Raw genomic sequence first — 18,402 nt, 5'->3', positions numbered from 1 at the left:
AGAGGGGCAAAGTTCTGCAAGGGGACTCTCTTCCCAATGACCACTTAAAATACTAATGAAGTGCCACTGATGCAAACAGCCAACTTATTGGAAAAGACCCTGATGCTGGGAAAGATCAAGGGCAGGAGGAGAAGGGGGCAACAGAAGATGAGATATTTGGGCAGCATCACTGACTCAATGGACATGAGTTTGATCAAACTCCGGGGGAGAGTGAAGGACAGGGAAATCTGGTGTGCTGCAGTCCATGGGGTTGCAAAGAGTCAGACAGGACTTAATGACTGAACAACAACAACTGAAATTTCAATGTGGGTTGACTTCTTACAGAAGCCAGAAAAATCATAGATTTTTATTAATGTGATGTAAAGGAGGAGTTAGATTCATGGATAGAGGAGTTGAGGCACACACAACCAAAAATTGTAAACATCCAGTGAACCAGTAAAAATATTCTAGGTAATTCTATGGCTTTAAAAAAAAAGGGAAGCTTTGAAAAACAAAAGTTGACTTCCACTTCTGTATGAAAAGTGAAAAATCACAAGAAAATGCTGTCATCACTCTGAGAAGAACAACAAGCTGGATGACCTACAGGTCATAGATTTCAAGCCAGTTAAAGAGCCAAAGATGAACACAAAAAGCCCAGGGAACTAAGATTCACAAAATAATGCAGCCCTCCTAGGAGAGAAGAGACCCATGATGGTTTCATCACTACACAATAGTAGGGAAGAAGGAAGCCACCACAGACACGTGCAAGAAGAAAGCAGCTAAAATTTCAATGAACTTGTAAAGATCAAAACTGGATAGAAATGATGGTTTAGAATCCATAGGATCTCTAGAAATAAAGACTCTGAAGCCACTCACTAACTCATTTCCATTGGCTTTCATTAAGTGCTCGTGCAGAATATCAGGGGTAAGGGCAAAAGAGCTGCAAAAGTCTTCTTGAAATGCGCAATAGTGGGATCTTCTGAAGCCTAGTTAGCAAAATAACTGAGACAAACCCTCCAGGAATTCAGACATCAAGCCACACTGTAAGGATGTTTCTAATCCTGCTCTTCAATCATTTGAAGATTGTAATAAACTGAATTACAATTACATCTGAATTGCAACCTAGACTGACTCAACCCCACAAACCAGAAGCCAGATAGAAAAAGGATATCTTGTTCCTGAAGTAAATGTTATTGACTCCAGCTTCCACTGTATTTTTGCGAACCACCATGTCTCAGATGGTCAGATGGTAAAGAATCTGCCTCCAGTGCAGGAGATCTGAGTTCAATCCCTGGATGGGGAAGTTACCCTGGAGAGGGAAATATCTGTCCACTCCAGTATTCTTGCTTGGAGAATTCCATGGACAGAGGAGCCTGGTGGGATAAAGTCCATGGGTCACAAAGAGTCAGATACAACTGAGCAACTAACACTACTATATTTTATCCGTAAGGCCTGATATTCAATCAAAAACTCTAAGACACAATGTCAAGACTATAAAAGACAAGAAAATACTCAGGAACTTTCACAGATTAGAGAAGACTAGGAAACATGACAACGTGTGTGTGTGTGTGTGTGTGTGCGTGCAGCAGACATTAACACAACATTGAAAATGAAGCATGCTTCAATACAAGAAACACACATGGCATACAACAACAAAGACAGGTTAAAAGTGGAGGATGGTAAAAAGATACACAATGAAATTGCAATCAAAAGAAAGTTGAAGCAGAGTTGACACAAGTAAGTACTCAATAAATGTTAGCCACTAGTAACAGCACTTATAGTGGGATTTGCAGTTGTTTCAGGTAACTAGAAAAATTGCTTGTAGTCGGTATTAGACAAAGAGGAAAGCTGAGCTGTGGGTTAGACCTTCCGCCTGTCAGCAGGAATTCACGAATTTGGAAATTGGTGGCATTTGTGAACAAAGCCATAGCAACACCTCCTCTCTTGTCACTTAGGTAGCAGTGACATTTTTTTTTTGATTCGTAACAAAGTATTCAAGTTTTGTTTTGTCACATACACACATACACACCTATATCTTTTAGTTTTTATTTTTTTGCTACAGTTAAAATTGTCAAAAACCAAAGGGCAATTTGGAAAAGCAGAGAGTACGTGAAGCTAGACCACTCTGGACCCCAGGTCTCCATTACTGAACTGTGTAGTTTCCCACACATTACTTAACCCATTTATTCTTTTGTAAAATGGGTCAATAATCCTTATTTCACAAGATTATTAAGATAATTAAATGAGACAATTTTATGTGACTCCCATAATATCTGGCATAGGATATGTGCTCAGTGTAGTTCCTGTTCTCCCAACTTCCTATGAAATATGAGGATATTTTAGGCATATCAGGGAAGATGGTGGAAACCAAAGATTTTGTCACAGTGAAATCAGTAAGTTCATACTTTTAAAACTTTTGTCAATTCACTCGTTCATTCATCCATCTTTCCTATTCATTTATCGAACAAATCTTCATCCAGAATCAACTGAGGACCAGGTATTATGAGATCACAAAATTAATGAAACTGACCTCCTTTTCTACTTTCTGTAACAAACTGTTCTTTATGGCAGCAAGTGAATAAGAAGTTCTTTACAAGCAGTCAACCAAATTCCTTGTCCTTTGTCCTGCATGGTGTAAGTTTTTCGTTTCTGCTCTAAATTGGCCACAAAACCTGTAAGCCTTGCTTGGGGCTGGAGCCAGACCCCAGGTTAAATCCTCTACCTTCTGAAGATGGCAGAGAGCTGAGAAATGAATGTCTTAGAAATGTTTCAGCAGGTGATCTGCTGGACTCATTAGGAGAACTACCTAGTTCATTAGCTGATAATACCTGGCTCAGTGGATAAGACATCTGATTAAACAAGTAAAGCATTATTTCTTTTAAAAAATATACCCCTTTCCACTCCCTCCTCCACCTCCTATAATAGCAGAGATATTACTGCTCAGAGCACCTTTGTTCACTTCTGTTCCCCTTCCCCCTTCAGTTTGTGTGACTGTAACCCGAGGGCTCATACGCAGGTGTGTATTAATACTACATACTGTGCTGATACAGGCGGAAGTCTGGATTTGACTTTATCAGAGATTCCCTGCTGTCCAGAGTGATTCTGAACTCTGTCAAAAAAAAACAAACAAAAAAAACCTCAGTTTGCTCTGTAGTCAGAACAGGGCTGTTTTTAGCTTGCTGAGATTCACAGCTCTGAAATCTTTGTTTGCAAATCAGGCCTCTCTTCAACAATGCTGGGTGTGGGGACCAAAATAGCAATTCTAGAGTCACTCGTCACCCTCTGTCTCCACTCTCTGCAGAAGGTGGGAGGTGTGAGATCCCTGGAGGAAGAGCTGTCGTTCCCTTGCTGATACTCATCACAACCAGGGACAAACAGTCCCTGGTGCCATCTGTGCTCAGGTTCATGAAATGTGCACAAACCTGGACTTTGGATGCCGTTAAGCACTGGGGAGGAGAACTGAGAAGGACTCAGAATCCTCCAGAGGGTTTCTTAAAACACAGATTTTTGGATCAATGGCATCCTTGTAAATGTTTAACAACCTGCTCCTTTTGGAGGAAAAGATGTGATTTACAACTGCCCATTTCTGTGGTGTAAATATCCCCCACGATAGTCAATTTCAAGCTATCTTGAAATCGGGAAGAGATGCACAATATGCTCTCCAGAGTTTATACTGGCCAGCTTCAGCACCACTAGTTGGGCCCCATCTGCTTCACTTGGCAGGTCTGAGAATTTGTACCTCCAGCAAACTCCCAGGTGGTATAGAAGCTGCTGGTCCAAGATTTTTAGGTGCCAGATATCATGGGAATTACCTAGGGCTTTGAAGGCTTTGTCACTCTCTAAATACCTTCTCTTAGGACTTTATCTTCCTTTCCCCTTATATCCTGAAGGGACACAGTGCAGGCTGTTGGGAAGAACCTTTAACTGTGGGGACATGGTTCTGGGCTGTAACCCTTGGGAAAATGAAATATGCCAATTTTCCAAAAGGAAGCCATGTATCTTGCTGTCTTTTGTTTAACCTCTCCCTTTTCCTGGCATGACTGTAAGGAACTAAATCTTATTCATCTTTTTGTTCCTTCACTTCAGTTCAGTCCCTCAGTCGTGTCCAACTCTTTGCGACCCCATGGACTGCAGCACACCAGGCCTCCCTGTCCATCACCAACTCCCAGAGTTTACTCAAACTCATGTCCATCTCCTCGATGATGCCATCCAATCACCTCATACTCTGTTGTCCCCTTCTCCTCCTGCCTTCAATCTTTCCCAGATCAGGGTCTTTTCCAATGAGTCAACTCTTCGCATGAGGTGGCAAAGTATTGGAGTTTCAGCTTCAGCATCAGTCTTTTCAATGAATATTCAGGACTGATTTCCTGTAGGATTGACTGGTTGGATCTCCTTGCAGTCCAAGGGACTCTCAAGAGTCTTCCTTGCCTTTGCCCAAAGAGCCACTGAACTGAAATGAGCCAAATATACTGGCCTGCAACCATGAAAGACAGATCTCATAGTTCGCATCACTGACTCAATCTTTAAGCCGTCTGCCTGTCCATATACTTATTGGTTTATTAATTTGTGCAGCAGTTATTTAAATCCCTACTATGTGCCATCACTGGTACTGGAGATTTAGTGGTAAATGTAATAGGCAGAATATCTGACCCCTGGAGTTAAAGTAGGGAAGACAAATATTAAATATCAGTTAGATTTGCAATGAGCTTCAAAGGAAAGCTCAAGTTGCCATGTGGGTGTCCAATAGGGTAAGGAGGCAAAAAAGGACTCTCCAAGGAAAGATGGTTAAATTGAGACCTAAGAAAATGGGTAAGAGCTTTCCATTGAGAGGAAGATGGCAATGGTGGGTGTTTGGCAGGGGATAAATGTTCCAGGGACTCAAGAGCAGAGGGAAGGGAAGGATGGCCAGAGAAGAGGCTGCAGAGAGAGGCGAGTTCTGGACTTTATCCTAGGAGCAGGCGGGCAGACAATGGTAGGATCCCAGGCAGAGAAGGGTCAAATCACAGCTGGCCTAAGGAAGTGTTGCCTTTGGATGTGGTTGTTGCTCTTTAGTCCCTACGCTGTGTCTGACTCTAAGCCCCCATTTGTGTGTAGTTGCTGAATCGCAGACACAGGCCCGCTCTACAAGGTTTAGGCTGGGCTTGGTCTTTGTTCTCTCTAGGGTTCACTCCTCTAGTTGTGTTACCTCTGTCCTCCAATAAAATTGTAATGTATTCAAGGTCAAGGATGCTGTCTTCATGCCTTCTGTTGTCCCACTGTGCCTGGGAAGGTACTGAGTACCTTCTGGGTTACTGGTACACAGCCTTGGGCACCAGAAAGAGCACTTGATTTAATGAAAGGAGGCCAGGCTTCCAGTCCATACCCACCACTTACTAGTTTTGAGAACTTTGTGGTTGGGCATGTGATGTCTATGAGCTTCAGTTTTCTTATACACGAAAAAGGGAATAGCATATGCATTTTATAAAGTCTCTGTGAAAGAATTAAATAAGATAGAGCAAGAGAAAATTCTAGAATACTGTGCACATGTGTGATGGCATAATGATGGAGTGGTACCAGATCTTGTGGGAATCTGGCATATCATGGGGGTAAGGACCCAGTCTTCACCCAACATAGCCTCCTCCTTCCCTTCCTGAGCAGATTTACCCAACCAACAAGCTGCCGTTGGTGGTTGCTGTCACTGCAGGTGCCAGAAGTGTCAGTTTGGGGCTGTGGCCTGGGCCTGGGAGCCCACATATTCCTGGATGTTGCTCTCACAGCTTGCATCTGCCTCTCTCTGATCTCTGCGGTGCCCTCCCATCAGCATCTTCCCTCATACATGTGTGCCACCAGTAATCTCTGGCGTGGAAGGGGCCACTGGAGTTCAGAGAAGTATTCTGCAAATTCCAGTTCATGAACCACCCACATCAACCCAGCACTTATTAAACCTGTCCTGGCTCTGCTAAATCAGAATTGTATGAACACTTAAGGCTCCCAGCCCTGCGTGGTGGATAGAAGGCCATAACTTGAATCCACCCACAGAGATGAACACACAGGCTCCAACCAACTGGACCTCAGTCTTCTTGTCTATACCTTTGATCACGTGCTGTGCAACTAAGTCGTGTTCGACTCTGTGTGGCCCCATGGACTATAGCCCACCAGGCTCCTCTGCCCATGGGATTCTCCAGGCAAGAATACTGGAGTGGGTTGCCATGCCCTTCTCTAGGGGATCTTCCTGACCCAGGGATCGAACCTGCATCTCTTCCATCTCCTGCATTGACAGGCATATTCTTTACCACTAGCACCACCTGGGGAACCCTACCTTTGATTACCGATCCTATTAATCTCTACCTCAGTTCAGGGCCGTGAGGGTTAAATAAGATGAAGCATGTGTGGTGCTTAAAACAGCCCTTGGCACTGAGGAAGCATTTGATAAATGGTTGCACTTAGTATGTCACCCTGGCCTCTGAGCAGCCCTGTGCGTGGGTGGATGGGGAGCTGACGTCTAGAAAAGCAGAGTGAGTTACCAGAGGTCACACAGCTAATTAGCCACTGGACAGGACTAATGCCAAGAAGGCCCAAGTCCTAATCCGGTGTCGATTTCCGCCACACCAGGCTGCCTCCTTTAAGCCCTGATCTTCCCTAACTGCTTCTCTTCCGTGTACTCTGGGTGGCCCGGCAGAGTGCTACATCGCTCCCTTTCATTAGCAATTTATCAGGATGTTGCTTTGTATCTTGCAAACAGATAACCAGCCGAGCTCAGCTGACCTCTAGAATCCCTTCAGATATAATTGAGTTTGCATTATCTGACAGGTAGCCCATCTCCTAACATTTACGTAAACCGCAGAGCCTGTACACCTGACCTCCACAACCTGCCCCAGGGCCCTAAAGCCTTTGCCTTTCTCGCTAGACACTGCATCCCTCCCCACGCCAGACTCCCCCTTTTCAAATAGATCCCCACACTTCTGCTCAGGGATGCAACTCAGGCCAGCTGACTTCATGCTAAGCACAAAAGAATACGGAGCCCAAACCACTCCCCTGGCAGATCCCGGCCCTGCCTTTTTGAGGCTGGGGGAGATTTAATTTAGATAGAGATGATGTCTTGTGATATGGATGTCCCAGTCTATGTCCTTGTCCTTGTCCTTGTCCTTGAGGAACGAACAAGGCAAGAGGCTCTTGGAGCCAGACGCTGGAACACAATGCATCACCCCCACGTCATGCTGGAAGGCTGCCGTCAGCATTCTCAATGCCTGTGAGGGTCTGTGTTATGCCCCCTGAGGGTGCCCTCTAGCTCCCCTCGATCTGTCGCCCACCCACTCAGAGGTGGAGGAGGGAAGCTGGGGTTTGATCTCCATGGGTCACCATGGCCTCTTCTTGCTTCCCTAGGGATCACAGCTCTCCACCATCGCCCCCTTCATACACATATCTATCTCCTCTTCCTGACTCCATCCCCTGTGACCTACACACAAGAAAAACAGGATTGAGCAAGTCGCCCCAAGGTCTCAGAGTGACTACTTGTAAAAGGAGGGTATTAATCGAGATGATTTGAAAGATTTCTTCCAGCTCTAAGATGTCATGGTGCTCTAGATTACTCATGTTAGCTTCCTAGGCATGGGGCCAGGCACAACCCTCAATCAATGTATATAGCAGCATCTTTAAGATACTCTGTGGCAGAGGTTCACAAACTTTTACCATTCATGGCACCCTTAAAGTATTAGTAAGTCTTTTTTCACAGTACCCATAGGTCAAAAGAAACCTATTTATTAAGTACTTAGCTACTAACTGCGAACTAAATGAATGAAAAATGTTGGTACTGCAGAGTAGCTCAAGCTATCATGTTACAGTCTCTGATAGATGTTGAGCATCGTTGCATTTGCCTAGAAATATAGTACCATGGCATCTCTGTGAGTTTACTCAGGTGCCCTAGGGTACCTGGGCACAGAGCTTGGGAAATGGACACTTCAGTCTTACTTCTTAAACTTTCATCTAAACTTCCTGCTCCTTGAAGCCTCTGAGAGAATCTCAGTGGGCAGCCCTCTGTACCCTAGTCACCCTCACCTGTCAGAGGACTTCGAGGAACTAGTCAACTTTGCATTTCAAAACATTTCTTAGGACAATCCGGTTTGAGGGACTAGAGCTTTCCACATCTCCTTTCACTGCCCAGATCCTAAAACATCAAACCGAAGGAGAGCCTGTACTTTGGCCATGCAGACACTGCGCTTCCCAAATGTGCACACAGATCGGTTAGATCCCAAACATGCTAGTAACACGGGAAAAGGCAGGAAACGGAGGTTTGGGGGTAAGTTAAACTGGTTGCTGGGGATTCCCAGGTGGCACTAATGGTAAAGAATCTGTCTGCCAATGCAGGAGACAACATGAAATGCCGGTTCCATCCCTGGGTCGAGAAGATCCCCTAGAGAAGGGCATGGCAACCCACACCAGTATTCTTGTCTGGAGAATCCCATGGACAGAGGAGCCTGGCAGACTACAGTCCATGGGGTTGCAAAGAGTTGGACACAACTGAAGCGACTTAGCACACAAGTACAAACAGGTTGCTGTGTACATGACCTGGATACTTAGGTGGGTAATTCTGCAGCCTCACATTTCATGTGTGGGATAGACACCGTCAAGATAAAATTCGGCCTTAATGATATTTTAAAGGGCTGTTGAGCCTGGCTGTGTGTCTGGTGCAGCACTAGGACTTTAATATTCATAAATTCTCCCCCCTAACAGCACCAGAATGTAATACTAGTGTCCCCACAAAACAGTGAAGCAGCCAGGGCTCAGAGCAGTTACACAGTGTGGGAGTAGGCAGGCCAGGACTTAAAGGATACCCTATGACCTTCTGGTCAGGAACACTCAGGAATTTTACCCCAGAGCACTAGAACAAATCATCAGTTCTCAGTCCAAGGTTCTCAGTGTCATCACAGATGTGGGACCACTTTCTTCTCTAGCTCCAAAGCCCACACACACGTTTTTCCTTTACCAGCCATTTAACTGTCTGTTCCCTGTGAGTCTGCACCCGTTTCAGTGGCTGCAAACTGTCTCTTCATCTTGGTCACCTCACCCATCAGCAAAACTGAAATTTATCCCCTTCCTTGGCCCCCTCCTCACATGTAACTGGGAAGGAAGGAATATCAAATGTCCTTTAAACAGAAAAGTCCAAAGCTATGGAAGAATAAGAAATGGCATTTGCTTACCATGGAAGATGGATCATTTAGAGGCCGTGACTTTAAGTTATTGGGAATCTATTAGGCTAGGCCTGTGGACATTTATTTCTCCCTGTTGCCAATGCAGGTTCTAGAAGCCCCGGTTCTATCTATAAAGCAAACGTCAGGGAAGCTGTAGCTCTCCCGTCCACGACCAGACATTAATGCAAGTAGTGATGCGCTAATGCCTTGAAATAGTTGTTGGCTTCTGTCTGCATTTTCTCCCAAATTCCCTTTATCGACAACCTAAATATATTAAGACTCTGGGGGTGAGACAAAAGAAAATCCTGGTGAGAATGAGGAGCCTGCCTCATGCGTGGTGGGAATGCTGGCTTAGCCACCACCCGGATCATCTCTAAATCTCCTTTGCAGGGATGGTCTCATTTTGCTTCAGAGCCCTATTTGGTTTTATGCTGCTGCTACTGACCTTTCTCATTTTTCCCTTCTCTGATTGAGGTATAATTCACATTTTGCTATAGTATTCTAGTTTGATGACATGTAACCACTACCACAATCAAGACAGTGAATATTTCCATAAAACCAAAAATTTTCCCCATGCCTCTTTGTAGTTAACTCCTTCCCCACCCTAGACACACCAACCACTCTGATCTGTTTTCTGTCCTTCTAGGCTTATCTTTGCCAGAATGTCAAATAGTTAGAATTACATGGCATGAAGCTTTTCCATTGCGACTCCTTCCTCATAACACGATGCATTTGAGACTCACTCATGCTGTTGCATGTCTCAGTAGTTTCTCCTTTTCATGATGAATGACAGTCTGTAGTATAGACATATCAGAGTTTATATATTTCCCAGTTTCAAGTTTGGTTTGTTTCAAGTTTGAAGTGATTATGAATAAGGCTAAACTTCCACATACAGGTTTTGTGTTAAGTTTTCATTTATCTTAGGTCACACCTAAGAATGGGATTGCTGGATCATATGATATGTGTACATTTACTTTCAGAAAAAGTTGCAAAGCTCTTCCACAATAGCTGTATCAGTTTGCAATCCTGACAGCAATGTGCTTGAGTTCTAGTTGTTCTGCATCCTCGCTAGCACTTGGAATTGTCAGTCTTCACTCCTTTTTGTGTTTCAATTATTCTGTAGCTCTGTAGCAATTATCTCAGTTGTGGTTTTCATTTGCCTTTTCCTTAGTGACTAATAATGTTAAGTATTTTATTTGCTTGTTTGCCATCTGTGTAGCTTTTTGGTAATGTGTCTTTTTTTTTTTTTTTAACTCTTTTACCCATTTTTTACTGGGTAGTTTGTTTTCTCATTATTGAGTTGGAAGGTTCTTATGTATTCTGGATTTGAAGCCTTTGTGATTTGAGAATATTTTTTTCCTATCCTGTGGCTTATCTTTTCATTCTTTTAACACTGTTTATTGAAGAACAGAAGTTTTCATTTTTATAAGGTCCAACTTTCAACGTTTTCTTTCATAGATTATGCTTTTGATATCATATCTAAGGAATCTTTGTTTAACCCAAGGTCATACAGATTTTCTCTTGTGTTTTCTCTAGAAGTTTTATAGTTTAAAATTATATATTTAAGCCTAAGGTCCATTTTAGGTTTCTTTTTTTTTTTCCTTTTAAATTAATTTTCTTTTAAAGCTAGAGAAGCCAAAGGTGAAAGAAGAGATTTGACCTAACCCCTGTAAAAAATTGGTCCTAGGTAGCTCCTATCATAATGTAGCAGTTAAATCTTAGGCTCTAACATCTGATGCTTTGAGTCTGAATCAGTTTTTCATGTCCTAAGTTACAGTATAGGGTGATTACTTTTACTTTCTGATCTTCATTTAAATCAATTATTAATTAACAAAGCTAAGATTAGAACTAGAACACATTTGAGCTCTATCATAAAGATTAATTCCAAGTGAGGAAGATAAGAACTTTTAGCTGGGAAACCCATTCTAAACTATTCAGGAAAGGTGGTCAGAGTTGTTTGTCATTCAATACTAGAAAAACCAATGATGGTATGAGATCAAGACCCCGGTATGTCCCACACTGCATGTGGTCATATTTCTGCATGGGCTCTCACTGCTTTCCTTGGATCTGAGTTCATCTGGGCTGTTGGGTACCTCGAGCTCATCTTACTGCTCAAACACACTTCCTCACTTAGAGTTGTCCCTACAATATCAGCTCCCCATCTTCCCAGTCTCTCCATCTCTCTGCCCTTTATCTTCAAACAGCATCTGCCAGCTTTTGTCTGGACATTTTTCTTCCAACAAGCAAACCCACATCATTATCCAAAAAGGGAGACTTACAAACTCAGAGCTCGATATGATCAAACATATCTGTGTTTGTCAGTGTGTCCCCAGACTCCAGGAAGGCCTATCCTAAAACCTCCTGGAAAATGGACAACCCACTATTTAGACATGAGGGGAAATGGCTTAGTGGGTGAGGGTAGGGGCACATGGGTTTGGGACTTAGATTTGGATTCAGATCACAGTTCTGGCCCTCATTATGCCACCCTGAGTAAAGCACATAACTTTTTAGACTCAGTTTCTCAAACCCAGAGTGAGGAATATTAAAAACCTTACTTGGTTTCATGACCATTAAATGGTACAAAAGCTGTACGTGAAATACCTGGCACCCTGTGGCAGTTTTCATGATTATGATGGTGAAGTTAGCTCTGCCTTCTTCATCCATCGTTTCCTCAATTCACAACCCTCTCTCCATTCTAATCAAAATGCCCCCTGCTGCTGGCCCAGCTAGTTTCTGAGGATCACATCCAGTCAATGGCCCTCAGACTATCAAATAGGAGTTGAGAACATCCTAATGGCTTTTGAATTCTTTGCAAAGTACATGTGTGTGTATAGCGCAATCCACTTGTGAAGAACTTGTAGCAGATCAATTACTGTAAATGCCCTAAACAGCCTCAATTGATCACCATATGTGATCTGAAGTTCTGATTAATAGAGGCTTTGTTTAAAAAAGAAAGCATGCCTAGGAAAGAGAAGGAAAACACTGCTGTCCACTTTTGCCGATATCCTGAATTATGAGGCTGCAAAATAGTCTCTGTTGGCAACTTCTCATGTCTGACTACATGCTCCTGCCAGAGCAAGTCTCTACTTGGGTGAAAACATCACATCTCCTATTTGTTGGGATGTTTGAAGAGAATCAGCTGGGAACATCTTGTCTCAGCATTTTTTTTTTTTTCTTTTTCCCTAGGCTGAAAATGCTACTTTGTATTCCTGGGTGAGGGGCTATCTCATGTATCTTAATCCTCTGTGGGGCCTGGTGACTCACCATGACTCTTTGGGGCTTAGCTTTGAATTCCCTTGACTTTGAGGTTACAAACATCAATCCTTCCACGTGGCATTCCCTTCATTTCTGGAGCACTCATGTGCATATCTAACCTCTGCGAGCACATGAGTATTCAACTGCCTGCAAGCCTTAAAAATGCTAATGTGAAGCTGGGTTAGAATTCTGCAGGCCACACTGTGACCTCAAATATTAATCACGCCCGGGTAGCCAAGGGGAGCCCTGGCCATTGTAGGGAGAAGGCATGCGCTCGCTCTGAAGCACTGCGAGGCGAACTAATCGAAATCAAACCCCTATTTTGAAACATTTCACTCACCAGCAGGCTGTTCATTTTTCTCAGGTGTACATCTTGTTTTTGATTAGACAGAAGCAGTGATCTGATCAACTTTTCGATTGAACAAGAAACAAAACACGACACGGCCAATTCACATCATGTTTCTCGAATGGTTTTTGATAGAAATTTACTCCTCTGAATCTCCTTCTTGTTTATTCAATGTGATTCCCAAGATGCGTCTTCTGTTTCCTGCTCTTCACCTTGACCTCTCTTCCCCTTGACCTCTCTTCCCTACTACGTTTTCTTCCCAGGACACTTTCTTATATGCTGAGAAATTATTTAAAGATTGAACTGAAAGTTCAACACTTAAAAATTCCTTCTTACGAGCTCTGGACAATCCCTGGCCAGGGGTCTCAAAGACGACTCTCTGAAGGATACCTTCTCTGCCTTGACATGTCAGGGGGATGCCTTGAACCTGGCCAGCCAAGCCAGTCACTGACCTGGAAGCAACAGTCACAGTATGCTCACTCTTCTCTGCGGGCCAGTGCAGACATAGCTTCCCATCTTCTTAATGGGCCTCATCTATCTGTTAAGCCTTTTCATTATTATCAAGCCCTGTGCTAAGGACTTTTAATCCTGACAGTGCATTTGATTTCAGTTGGTCCTGGCAACTGTATATGACTTTGGTGATATTGCTACCCCCAATTTAGGGATGAAGATGATCCAGTTAGAAAGAAGTAGAATCAGAATTTTAATCCAGGACTTAGGACTCCAAAGCTCACCTCTTGCCTCTGATTCTTTGCTGTTCAGTCACTCAGTCGTGTCCGGCTCTTTGCGATACCATAGACTGCAACATGCCATGCTTCCCTGTCCTTCACCATTTCCTGGAGTTTGCTCAAACTCATGTCCATCGAGTCGGTGATGCCATCCAACCATCTCATCCTCTGCCGTCCCCTTCTCCTGCCTTCAGTCTTTCCCAGCATCAGGGTCTTTTCCAATGAGTTGGCTCTTTGCATCTAATTCTCCTCTGATTCTTGCTACCTTTAAATTAGCATCCAATTTCCTTCCAGGAAAATAGGGCTTATATCCAAGACAACATTCCCTTCCCTGGGGACAGAGATGACCTTACAGGCCAATTGGAGCAAAACGTTAAATTAACAAATGAAAAACCCGAAGCACTGAGGGCCTTTGTGAGTTCCCTGAGGTCACCATTGTTGCGTGGGCTGAGCTGAGACTTGGGTCTACGCCTTGCTGATTCTAAATATTGCATTACAATTCATGCACCATGCTGCATGCCCTGTCCAGTCCAGGGAATAAAGCTTATCTCTCCACCACTTCTGAAACTCGTAATGGTTTATTTTGCCTCTTTGCATCCTGATTTGAGACAATTTCATCAGGAATACAGAGAAGGGAAAAACAGCAACCACAAACAAAGTACCCACAACTGACATGCAAAATATAAATAACTCTCAGGTTTTAGATTTCTGTTAAACATACCTACTGCAATTTTTGGAAGAGCCTTTCACATTTCATCTAGAGTGACCTGGTCTCATCACAAAACATGATTGGAGTAACCACAGGAACAAAAATAGTATTTCAGGCCCTAGACATCATTGCTGTTATTTGAGGGTAAGGAGAGAAAGTAGGAGTGAACTATATTTGATGGAGATATTTCCATCTCTTTAACAACATGTTTTTTTTTTTTTTTTTAGAACAAACTCTCTGTTAATGTCATGAATTTATAGACCAATAAATGAAATAAGATTTCAGTTTGGATCTTTCTAATTGTTGTCCCTATAACCAACTAATGATTTGTCTTTCCACAGAGTCTATCTTCCAAGGGCATCTACACATCAAAAGCCCTAAAAGAAAAAGGAACATTTCTTGACATTAAATCAAGTTTTCATTCTGGAGAAAGATCTCCAAGAAGAAAAATGAGCAGAATGGAGAAGCTGGCTTAGTCCCCCAAATCCCCTCTGTGCAATTCTCACCTGAATTTGTAAGGAAATGGACTGAATCCATGCCACAAATTGAGTGATAGAATTAGATTGGCAAGGATTTCATAACTAGAAGGTCAGCCTCCACCTCAGCTAAGCTGTGGGAAATCTCCGGTCAGTACAATATATGTTTGTGTATTCATTCAACAAATGCCAAGCAATCATCAGTCAGCTGTTGGGCATGTAAAAGTAAACAAAACTGACAAAATACCGCCCTAAACCCTGCCCTCTTGGCTACATAAATAAAGTGAGAAAGGTAACAGGTTAGGTGATGATAAGCACCATGATGACATGCAAGTGGTAAAGCAAGCCCACAGTGTAGTCAGTAGATGAAAAGCTGCTCACCGACTGGGACCCAGTCCAGCATCTGTCCCCCTGCCTGTGCTCCTCCTCATTGGCTGCCACCTTCTCCAGAAAGCTCCTGGCCTCGGTCAGCTTCATCTCAGCACAGAGATTCCCATCTCTAAGAGGAGGTTGCTAAGCTCGCTTGTGTCCATATTCCTGGCTCCATATGCCCAACTGCTCCCCGCTTCCCTCCTTCCTCCTGGGGTCCATTTCATTCTTCTTGCTTCTACTATCTCTCACTCTGTTTTAACCCTTGAGCTCTCTTACCTGGTCCTACATATGAGTCTTTCTGGTTCCCATCTGTCCTGGTTTGTCTTCTATTTCCTACCCTAAGCCTACCCTTTGAACCATGGTCCCCAAGGTCCCCAGAGAAAGGTTTCATTTTCTTCTGTTCTTTTCCACACCTCAGTGATATAACTCCAGCAGAAGTCTGTGATAATGCCTGCACAAAGCTTGCTCTAAAATCCATCTCCAGGATCTAAATGGAAAGGAAAGGACTATTTGCAAATATCTTAAAGCAAAGAAATAGCCATTTCCTATGTGTACCCATGTATGTGGTCCTTTAATTAAGTCATCATCTGAAAGAGCACACACCTGCCTTGGGTGTTGCCTCCACGATGCTTTGTTGCCCCACGAGCTGAAATCTATTCACAGAGCACTACTCCCATAGAGGTGGGGCTGCCCTGCTTTTTCAGCCATAGGCCTAATGTTCTCTGAGTTTCTCTAAGTCCTTTTCTTCAACAATATCTTGTCTTAGCCAGGGTGCTTGGGTTAATTATACCTTCTTACATTTAAAAGAATTTCCTTTCTAAATCCACTTTAAATATGTGTCCTTTAAAGTCAACATGATGCTCTCCCCATCTGGAGATGTCACGTAAACTAGATGTCTAAATGGCTTTTCAGATGCAGTAATTACTTTACAGCCATCTCTGCCCCAGCTGTCTCATTCATTCTCTCATCTGAGCCACGGCTGTGGCTGCTTGCTGATACCTCTGCCCTACAACCAAGCTATGCGTGCCTCTTTTGGCTGTGGAATTTCCCTTTTTACAGAACTCCTGGTATCCACAGACTTTCAAGGCATTGGGTTTCGATCATGTCCAGTGAATTTCCAAAATCTACCCTACTTCTCCAGGTGAGGAAACCTCTCCTGTGACAGTTATTGTTGAAACTTAATAATACATTCTGTAAGCTTCAAATTTGTACATTTTTATTCCTTGTCTTTTAATAAATACATTTTACATGGAAGTTAAATTGAGGAACCCTGAGTTATACAGTCAGTTCTGAATACACATGCATTCAACTACCCACCTTCATTTTAAGAGTAAGTTTATAATGGCCTGAGTGCTTGCTCTGGCTTCTGCGCAAACCGTATCTCCAACCCCTGTGGCACTACATAGCCTCATGTTTAAACATTAGATTTGGAGTAAACAAGGATAGCACAAAGACTGAGAAAGCAAAGAAAGAGAACTTGAGTAGTTGCAGTGTTGTTATTCTATGTGACCATTTGGATTATTTGTTTGTGTTTAGTATTTAAAACAATGAAGCAGCATAAACTGTGAGGTTTAATATTTTTGCTGGTAAGTGCAAATCTTAGTTCACACATAAAATGTCTTACTGAATTTAAGCAATATCTCTAAGATTGAAATTCATTCATCTTAATTCTTAATTGTTTTAAAACAAAAATATGAATTAAGAAAAGTAGGTTTTATTAAAATTAACTTACTGGACAGTCATGTATAATAAATATTATTATATCAGACAATTTTCAAAGGATCAAAGGTCAAACTATTAGGCAAGTGTAGAAGTGTAGAATAAAGAGTTGTACCTACCCACTTTATCCAGAAGGAACATGGCAGAAAAAAGTAACGATAGTATTCATCTATATTAATAATTACTCTGAATTTGGGAAAAAATTTGAAGTGGAGAATCAATGTAAAGAGACATTGACCTAAAGAAGCTCAAGTGTGCCAGTCACTCAGTTGTGACCGACTCTTTGGGACCCAGTGGACTGCAGCCCACCAGGCTCCTCTGTCCATGGGATTTTCCAGGCAAGAATACTGGAGTGAGTTGCCATTTTCTTCTCCAAAAGAAGCTCAACAGAGAACTTAAAAAAAAAAAAAAAATCCATCAGAGACAGTGAATCAGCACCCACATCTATTTTGAAACACATAGTGCCTCTAACATCACACAAAGCTTCGGCTCATGGCTGTCACTGGAAATAACTTTGTTGTATACAGCAGGGGCTGTAAAACATTATATGTTCTAGGTGTCAAATACACCAGATACACCATAGAATCACAGTTGCTCAAGTTTTCATTTTCCTAATTAATGAAACTGAGCACATTTTCACATCTATTAGTTATTCACGTTTCTTCTTTTATGAAATGCCTGTTAAATCCTGTGCCTATTTTTCTATAGTCTAAATACCACTTTATACAAATTCTTTACATTTTCGTAATATTAATTCTTTCATCCTTAAGGATCTAACTCTAATCCCAATTGTCTGGGTCATATGCCACCATTTTGGATCATATACCACCATTTTAGGTGCTTCTGTGAGGCTATCTCCTTGTTGATAATTTTTAAATTTATTGCATTGTGGAATTAAAGTCTGTGACAGCAATTACTTAATATCAATTTTTTAAAATTTCTTCATGAATTGCTTTTTAAATTTTTATTTGGTGAACTTATTTTTCTTAGAGTCTATTCTTTTTTTAATTAATAATATTACACTAGGACTTGCAACCCAGATGAAGTAACATTTAATAGATTTACCTCCCTTTCTGAAAAAGAAACAAACAAAAGAAGCAATAATTTTCAAGTCAGTAGACGGCAGGTAATGTAGAATAGTGCTCCCTGATGAATGGGGAAGAAAATGAAGTGAGAAATCAGTCTAGCTTACTGACTTCAGAGTTTTCAGGGTGCAGTGCAAGAGAAAAAACAAACAAACAAACAAAAACACTCAGGTAGAGTTTGGCAGACTCTGTGAGTTAAAGAAACAGTCACAAATCAGAGAGATAAGGCAGCTAGAATTCACAAGATAGAGTACTGAAGAGAAGGGACATGGAAAAAGAGAATTCCACCAATCTTAGCAGGTTCCTCTTGACTATTCAACTGAATACTGATAAACACAGGCATGGGAGAAAACTATCTGAGACTTGGAAAAGTTACATCCAGAAAGAATTTGGAAGAACAGTGACCAAAATTCACATTGGACAGAGAATAGTTCCTTTTCCCATCAGGCGGATTAAAAACATGTATACTTGCAAGATACCTTGTAAGGTAAATTGCTGTTCTTTGCTGTTTTTGAAAGCTGGCTTAGCTATTTTGGAAACTTCATTCACATAAATTTCCAAATATA

Source organism: Cervus canadensis, chromosome 13 (genome assembly GCF_019320065.1).
Source record: "Cervus canadensis isolate Bull #8, Minnesota chromosome 13, ASM1932006v1, whole genome shotgun sequence".
Lineage (NCBI taxonomy): Eukaryota > Metazoa > Chordata > Mammalia > Artiodactyla > Cervidae > Cervus > Cervus canadensis.
The sequence above is the reverse complement of the archived record's forward strand: the minus strand, read 5'-3'. Positions refer to the sequence as shown.